The sequence below is a fragment of the Centroberyx affinis genome, unplaced genomic scaffold (genome assembly GCF_046629955.1).
Source record: "Centroberyx affinis isolate AG114_WGS23_722 - 3 ecotype Tasmania unplaced genomic scaffold, CSIRO-AGI_Caff_v1 ptg000708l_1, whole genome shotgun sequence".
NCBI classification, from domain to species: domain Eukaryota; kingdom Metazoa; phylum Chordata; class Actinopteri; order Beryciformes; family Berycidae; genus Centroberyx; species Centroberyx affinis.
In genome coordinates, this window is record NW_027279325.1 from 21,726 (window position 1) to 30,465 (window position 8,740).

General features: G+C 41.2%; 1 non-coding gene across 1 annotated transcript; it reads right to left on the minus strand.

Annotated features, from left to right (window-relative positions):
* Positions 1-598: 598 nt before the first annotated feature.
* trnae-uuc (transfer RNA glutamic acid (anticodon UUC)) lies at positions 599-670 on the minus strand. The gene has a single exon. It is a non-coding gene; the product is annotated as a tRNA-Glu (tRNA).
* Positions 671-8,740: the final 8,070 nt, after the last annotated feature.

Below are 8,740 nucleotides of genomic sequence, written 5' to 3' on the forward strand. Positions count from 1 at the left end.
GATGGAAATTGCACTCGTATAGATTTTCAATCATGACACGGCTCCAGGGAATTAGACTCTGGCAAAACTGGGCAGAGATTCAAGGAAATTGACTTGATTTCATGTCAGAAGACATTCAACACCCACTCCCTAATAATTCAGACTGTAGATCAGAGGACGATGCTACATGTGCAGATGCTGAAAATGAACATGCCGAACTGGCTGAATGCGTTGAACAGGCAGGAGGAATGTAATCAGTGAAAGACAAAAATGTAACACAGTTGAAGGATAGGATAGGTAGGTGGGATAGTTTGTGGACTTGAGGAACATTAGTTTGGGGGATGTGAGCATGACACAGTCTCTGCTAAGACACAAATTACCAGACATTTTAAGAAGTGTTGAACGATCAACTGATGACGAACACAACGCATAAATGTGTTTGCATGAAACTGAACAGGTAATGAAGAGCAATGGCAGAATGTGTGTTCATCACAGCCCGCAGTGAAAGGGGTGAGAGCCACTGTGGGTTAGGAACCATTCCCTTATTGTGACCTGATTGTCCCAAATCAATAAGATATCACTTTTATTAATCCCCTTGGGGAAATTTGTGAAAACGTCATTCCCATACCGGGAGTCGAACCCGGGCCGCCTGGGTGAAAACCAGGAATCCTAACCGCTAGACCATATGGGAGATAGAGGTGTCTGTCAGAAGTGGGATTCCAACCCAAACCTCCAGGGGAGACTGTGACCTGAACACAGCACCTTAGACCGCTCGGCCATCCTGACTTGCATCAGCCATGTTTACGTTAATAATAACAGCAATCTGTGCTTTTGCTATGTATTGCACACTTTATGAATTCCCTTCAGCAAGACCAACTAAAACAAGAACAGGTGTGTCAAATCCTTGCAGAAAGACGGATTGAGTCTAATCACAAAGTGTCATTGGCTGATAAAGTTGTAAGCACAGCATGGCTTTATCCATCCATACCAGACATTATTACACCATATGATAGTACACATAATGTTTTTTTGGAAGCCCTTACAGCTGTGATTACTACTACAAAGGATACATGAGCCGGCTTTTCCACAAAGTGCAAATATTTCTGCAACATCTATTTATCTGACTGTTAACAACCACGAGCAAAAACTGAGAATGACAATCTGCAGATCAGAATATTGCGATGGAAAAAAACACAAGATGACAGACCCACAACCGTGTCAAGCTACAGCCCCTAATGCAGCACTTACACAGCATGAGCTATAAGGAAAAACAACGACAAGCCTCATAAACGTCAAGCGGGTGTGTGCTCATTGTGGAGAGGTGTTAACATCGGCTTTCTCCAGCCTCTTAACTCCCGCAGAGCCCGAGACTAAATGCATCCATTTTACGACTTTGAAACACACACTCGCCAAAACAAGCACGAGGCAAACTTTGACTTTTGACAACAAGCGGCGGGCCTCTACTTCAGACTCTTTCCACAGCCGTCCCTCTTTGTACAAAAAAAAAGTTGCACAGCCAAAGTATAAAAGCTTTATGTTCATGGCACATGAATGCATCAGGATTCGCTGGCCGCCTCATGCTGGACTATTTCACATAACGGGTTCTTGCTCCCACGCTGTCGGTGAGGTGCTGTAGCGAGGTTTGGATGAGGTGTACAAAGAGAGAGAGAGAGATGGCTTGAGTCCTTCAGTTTTCTGCCAATGCGGTTCACAAAAAAAACCCCTCAGCATTAAGCTTTGAAGATGTAAAAGGCTATTTCCCCCTCTTCCTTAACACTAGAGCAGACAAGGATTATATCTGTCTTTATCCTGACCCTCATTTCTATGGGTATGATAACATGACAGACAGTGAAAGGGCTGATTTAATGTCTGATGGTACAGTATATTTGATTTCCAACCCAAGCTGTGCAAATATGAGAAACAACGTGTGCAGCATAAACCATGCATGATTTACCATGAGGCGTTCATGGCGTGTGCAGCCAGTTGGATCCTTCTGAGTACACACACACTCGCCTCCCGCTGCGTGGCTTTGTTTTAAAACACATTTTCCTCTCTCCAAACACGATGGCGCTGATGCATGACGGTGCTTAACATCAACCAGCTCAAGACCTTTTTCCAATGCTTCACTCCAGCGGCTTGAATTTGTTGTGTTGCGTAAATGATGCTGAAATTCGCCGCGCTCTTAATTGTGGAGGGAAAAAGCGTTCAGCCTGCGTGATGTGGGATGGGTTTTCTGGGTCAGCTTTGAATTACAGCCAGGCCATTGAAAAGTGCTACTGTGTTGTGTGAAACGAAAAGCAACGCTCTGCTGAAAGAGTGTGTAAAAACATTTCTGCAGCGAGACCTTGAGGCTTCTGGCTAGTCCCAGCTTTGCAAACCCTCAATCATTACCACCAATTTAGAGCCAGATACACTCAGAATTTATTATGAGAGGGAATCCAGTTAAATCCTGACCGAACAGGTGTCAACAAGGTCGTGTGGAGTATCAGCAAATTGCGGTTCAAATTGTTGTGGGGGCGTTTTTCAATGCATGAGAAACTATCCGCATTCGAATTGGTGACAAAGCCTGGAAAATGTACCGCTACATGTTTAATGATCAATATGTGAGACATGGACGGGTTAGGAGAGAGATGGATCCAGAGGGATTTGACAGATGAGGTGATACAGGTGAAGATGACTACATTGTAGAATTTATATCTGGAGGCCCCATTGCACAGCGTAAATATATATGGGAATCCCTTTAAATACCAGAAATTCAGCTGTTGTCGGACACAGCACCCTGTCAAACAGTTTAAACAGTTTATAACCAATGATGATGAAGGAGCGCAAAATGTGACAAGTAGAACAGACGAGAAGGTTAGAGATGAGATGTTTGAATTGGATTTACCTGGTTTATCCCACTGATTCTAGAGCAGCTGGGTTGTATAATGGAAACGTTCATTTCCTTGAAGGTCCTTAAATTTCTCCCATATTCTCCACTTTCCAGTGTTTTATTTTATGTCTTAAGGACCATTCAAAGCTGTTTGTGTGGTGTCATGTACCAAAAACACTCTCAATCAATTTTTAAATTCATTTTCCAGCATCAGTAAAGATGCCGTTTCATGGGATGGGGTCTTTAAAGCTGCTGCAGATAAGTTCGGGAGGAAAGAGATCAAATCTCCGTCAAGCCAACACACAAGGAACGACCCGCCTCCCACTCCTCCGAGTGAGTGACAGGAGGAGTGATTGACAGGACGAGGAGTCCCGCCTTCTGCCTCAGACTTCCCCTCATTGGTCGGATAGTGTTTCCACACATTTCACTTTGAAATGAGAATAACAGAGGAACGGGGCGACCGCTCTTACTGAGATTCTGACAGATTATGCTGCTCGTCATTTAATTTTATTACTGCTAAATAAATGTTAATCCATAAAAAAGTTATTTGCTGCAGCTTTAAGACATGGTGGGATATATGAATCCTGTGCAAATTGTAATTTAATTCAGTAGACGCAAATAAATCACTTGGGGGGTGTGTGAGTGTGTGTGTGTGTGTGTGGGGGGGGGGGGGGGTGCTTGCTCTTTGAGATTTACAGATAATAGGCCTATCAAAAGAAAATATGCATCTAGAAGAATTCTGCTCAGTCTTTGCAGTGATGATTAAACAGGCCACATAGCTGAGATGATGCTGTTTGTATCCTTGCAACATAGATGAACCATGTTTGAATCCCGTGGATGTTATAAAGCACGTGTGCATGCCTGCCTGCGTGTGACAAACAAAAACCCCCAACAGCTCTCTCCACCAACCAACAATGGATGATGCCATTACACTGTATATATGTTCTGTGTACTATATGTTCTCCCGCAGAGATGAAATTAGATTTGTTCAGCCGGACCATACAGTATAGGAAGATTTGACGATGCAGCAAATTAAGGATTTGAGACGGAAATAAAGCGGCGGAAATGTTGACAGATGTATAAATAACGGGGATTATCCACCGACCGTGTGCAGCTGTGGACAGTACGCTTGCAGGCCTATTGGGAATCTATTAAATTAGAATTACTTCCCCCATGTCCTGTTGTTTTTCTCAACAATCCTGTTTCTCGCTGATGAAAAGCCAGAAAATTATAGATGAGGCAGAGGGTGAAGTCGATATCATCGCCCGAAGAATACTAATTCATCCATTGTGAATGAATAGGGTTTAATAAATTAATTCAGCATGTAATGATGGTTAGCAATTACTTATTTGCCTACATGCGTGTGTGTTGCTTGTAGGTTTGTGTGTGTGTGTGCGCTTTGTTGGCATGTCCTTGTGTGCTGTACACGTGCAAAACACTTTCGTTTACATGTGTATCTTTTTTATCTCTGCAAGTGTAAGGCCAGTGAATGAATAGTAGCAATGTGTGTGTGTGTGTGTGTGTGTGTGTGTGTGTGTTAGATCAGTGAATAGCTGTAGTAGCAGCAACCCAGCCAGGCATGCAACTGTTTGACAGCAGCTAGTCTCCTTTCACGATTACTAATTGTGTGTCTGTGTGTGTGTGTGTGTGTGTGTGTGTGGTTGGCTCAATTTGTCTGTTCGGCCAGCGAATGGCTGTAGTCCTGCCAAGCATCCAAGTGTTAAATCACTTTGTCCTCTTTCTCTACACACCAGTTTAGCTGAATTACTTTGTGTGTGTGTGTGTGTGTGTGTGTGTGTGTGTGTGTGAGCATGCATGTAAGATAGTTTGTTTTATTTTGTGTCTGCATGTGTAAGGCCATAGAGTGTATAGTTAAAGGCAAACATAATCTGTTGGCTCGACTGTGTTTGTCTCTGTACAGTGTGTGTGTGTGTGTATCTTGTATTGTTGGAGGTGTTTTAACGTGTGTGTTTTCTTCCTGTCTGCAGGGTGTGTGTGTGTGTGTGTGTGTGTGTGTGTGTATTTGCATGTGTAAGGCTGTAGAGTGAATGTGTAGCTAATCACGATGGGAGCAGGCAGTGTTCCATCTCTCTGAGCGTCACCTTGGTTCCTGCTGGAGGACGAGCGGCTCTAAATCCTCCTGGCTTCCTGTCCGCTGGCTCCCAAACCGCCGGACTCCGCTTCACACTTCAGCTTATGGAGAACGCCAGAAATCTGCAGCGACGGCGCCGGGTTCTCAGCAAAAAAAAAAACAACAGCAGAACATACAGAGGAAATCAACCCAAACCCTGACTTGGATAAAATGGAGTACTACTTTGTCTTTGGTTTTCATCGCTAAACCCCTGAAAGTTTCCAAGTAGTATTTACATTCTGAAAGCTGACCTGAACAGTATTTTCAATCTGTATCTTCTTTTTTTTCCCACTGGATGTGAATGCAGCATAGACTAGTAGTAGTAGTAGTATTTTATTCAGTCATCACACACAATACAATAAGTAAACAGTAATAAACAGTATATACAATGTACAATCTAATATACAATAAGTATAAGCAGTCTAGACAGTATAAACAAAATGAACAATCTATGTATTAAGTAGTGACTGAAAAGGCACAGGCAGAAGCATAATGCTTATATATACCTATCCTACATTCTTATCAATTTAAGCTACAATTCAGAAATAAAAAATAATAATAAAATAAAAAATCATTCACACTTGTAACCCTCAAAAATAGCTTTATAAATCATTCTTTTGAAAACCAAAAGCGAGTTACACGCTCTTAAATTTATATTAGCATTGTTCCAGAGTTAACGAGTTAACGAGGGATAATTAACGAGTGATGTGTAATACATTACTTTTTTTGAGTAACGACCCCAAAACTGATGATAACACCATAAATAACAGGTTGATCATGGTGAAGGCTTATAGCTTCATCTGCTAGAATGGCTAACATGAAGCCAAATCAGAAGCTGTGCCATAAGCCATAAGCTGTGCTATAAATAATAAAGCATCTTCAACGCCAAACTTTGGAGAAGTAAAACTCCCAATCAGTGACTTCAGATAGTCATAACTTGTGATTTTGTGTGAATCCTCCATTGAGCCCGGTTCATTCTGGACCTGATGCCCACAGCGCCCCCTGTGGTCGCTGTAGGCACTAAAAGCTTTTGCTGAAGCCTCTTCGGACGCACTCTCTAATGCCTTTCAATTAGATGGAGAGTGAAGGGAGAGGGCACACACACACACACACACACACACACACACACACACACACACACACACACACACAGAGGTATTCACAACTGCTTACCATAATGTATTTTTTTCAATAACGTCTTTCCACATTAATGCTAATATAGCAGTTTGTATTGAATGGAGAGGCAGAGAGGAGGATGCATTCCCATGGCTTGTCAATCCATTACGCTGTTTAATGCTCCCATGGTGATGATGAGGGAAATGTAAATATGGGCTCAAGAGGTCTCTCTCTCTCTCTCTCTCTCTCTCTCTCTCTCTCTCTCTCTCTCATTTTAAATAGGTTTTATTGACCTTGTATTTGCTGGTTTTTGTTTGGCACTAACTACTAACAATTTAGTATACAAATTGAATAAATACAAACAATTTAGTATACAAATTCAAAGTGTCAAAATGATAACAGCCATCAGAATACTTAGCTGTCAAATCAATACATTAATTACTGGACAAACAACCATTCTGACGATATAAAATCCTCAGATGAGCAGGATCAGACATCTTTGTTTTCTATTGTTCTGTGTTTACTGTCAGTGTATTCATATTTTACCCTTGATGTCACATGCATTTCCTACCAACATGGTGCTTTACCATACACACAGCTTGGCTGAGGCTGTCATTTGATTACAGTCAGCTGTTATTTTCCTACCAAGATGGCCGTTTGGTGATGTAACAGAATACTATGAGTTGATGTGTCCGTCACCAGCCCTCTGTCCTGTCAGCATGTTTCTGACCCCTACAGTAACTAAAATAGAAATTGCTTTAACTCAAGATTTAATACCTAACCTATTGCCATATCAGCCATGTTGCTAAGGCTTTGGCTGTATTTATAAAGAACATTTGATAAATTGTTGTGGCATGGATGTGATCTTGTCCTGGAAGTCTGACTCCTGTTTCGAAAGTCATCAGAAGATTAGATCTGTACCACAAACTAATGTACAAAAATGTCACTTAGATGTCATTTGTCCTTTGATGTTAGACACTTAAAGTCTGGATTTGTGAACAAGAAAAAATCTCTAAATTTGTCACTGATGACCTTAGCAGACCGGAGCAAGTCGAGCTTACAGTGACAGAGTTTCAATGTGTCAACAGGTTTAGTCTCGCCTGGCATTCAGTCAATAATCATGTGAGGATCCATCAGAAAAAGCCCTGTGGCATATTCTGGGGTCCCGACCCATAGTTTTAGAAATCAGTGTCTATAAAGGCATACGATGGTGACCATTGTACAAGATCCCGTTGATGAATTTTGTATGTTTAGTAGCACAAAACTCAAATGTCTCTAAATCAAAAAGTCACCAAAGCATTATTTGTATTTACAGAAAATCTGATTTTCAAAATACAAATGGGACAGGACATTTGGGTCCACATGCACTCATACAGTACATACAGTACATACATACATACAGTATAGTACATGCATACATACAGTACATATAGTACATGCATATATACAGCACATACATACAGTACATACAGTACATACATACATACAGCACATTCAGTACATACTTCCTATACAATACCCACTCTAATGAAGGAGTAAAATACACAAATAAGTCTGATGTAGCTAGTTAAAAGTGACATAGTCTAACAGAAATTAAATATTTTGTTTCCAAAATGTGATTTGTATCCATTTTGGAATGGAAAAAACTTCATTCATATCTGTTTAAAAATGTAGAGAAAGTGTTTTAATTTTGTCCACCAAAAGATTTAATTCTCCTTCTTCCCTTTTTAAAAAGCTACTATAATTAGCTTTAATTTGTGCGATCAATCACGTTTGATTTGTGTCACTTTTTCATCACGGTGGATGAAAAATGAACAGAGTCTGTTCTCCTCTCTGTGTGTAGTCTGCCTCAGTGTGTGCTGCAGGAATGGAGAGGATGGTTTGGTTTGGATGGTTGTTTGTGTGTTCATTTGTTCTTGAATTTATTTTTATTTTTTTTTATTTCCAACTTTCATCCTTTCTCTCCCCGTCTGTCCATATGCGACAACATCTCTCTCTCTCTCCCTCTACCCATCCATCTGTCTCTCTTCCTTCCCTTTCACACTCTCTCCCTCTCTCTCTCTCTCTCCCCCTCTACCCATCCATCTGTCTCTCTTCCCTTTCACATACTCTCTCTCTCTCTCTCTTTCTCTCTCTCTCTTTCTCTCTGATGTGGGCTAACAGCAGTTCAGATGAGTCTTTACCTTGGGAAGCGTGGGGGAAACGTGACTCACACAGCGGTCCGGACACCTGTCGCATCGCCTGAACACACTCTGCACAAACACAAAGACTTTAACAGTGCAGGGATTCACGTGGGTGCAAGAGAAACAACGGATATCCAACAACAGATAAGAAATCATAATTAAATTGGATTAAAAGAGAAAAGAGTGAAAAGAAATCAGAAAGTATTTTTTTTTCTATTTGTCAGTCTGTCCTCGCTGGAATGGAAGATCATTTCATTTCTCTGTTTTATTTAAAGAAATGCACAACTTAGACACCAAAATCATCCATGTGTCCCCGGTAGATCACCGGCCCTGGTGCTAACCCATGCTAACACTTTAGCATTCACTATGTTAAAATATTTGCTGACTTGCAGGTGCTGTGTGTAACATTTTAACGTCAAATCATTGCCACATTAATTTTGAGAGCTTTCTGTGAGATTT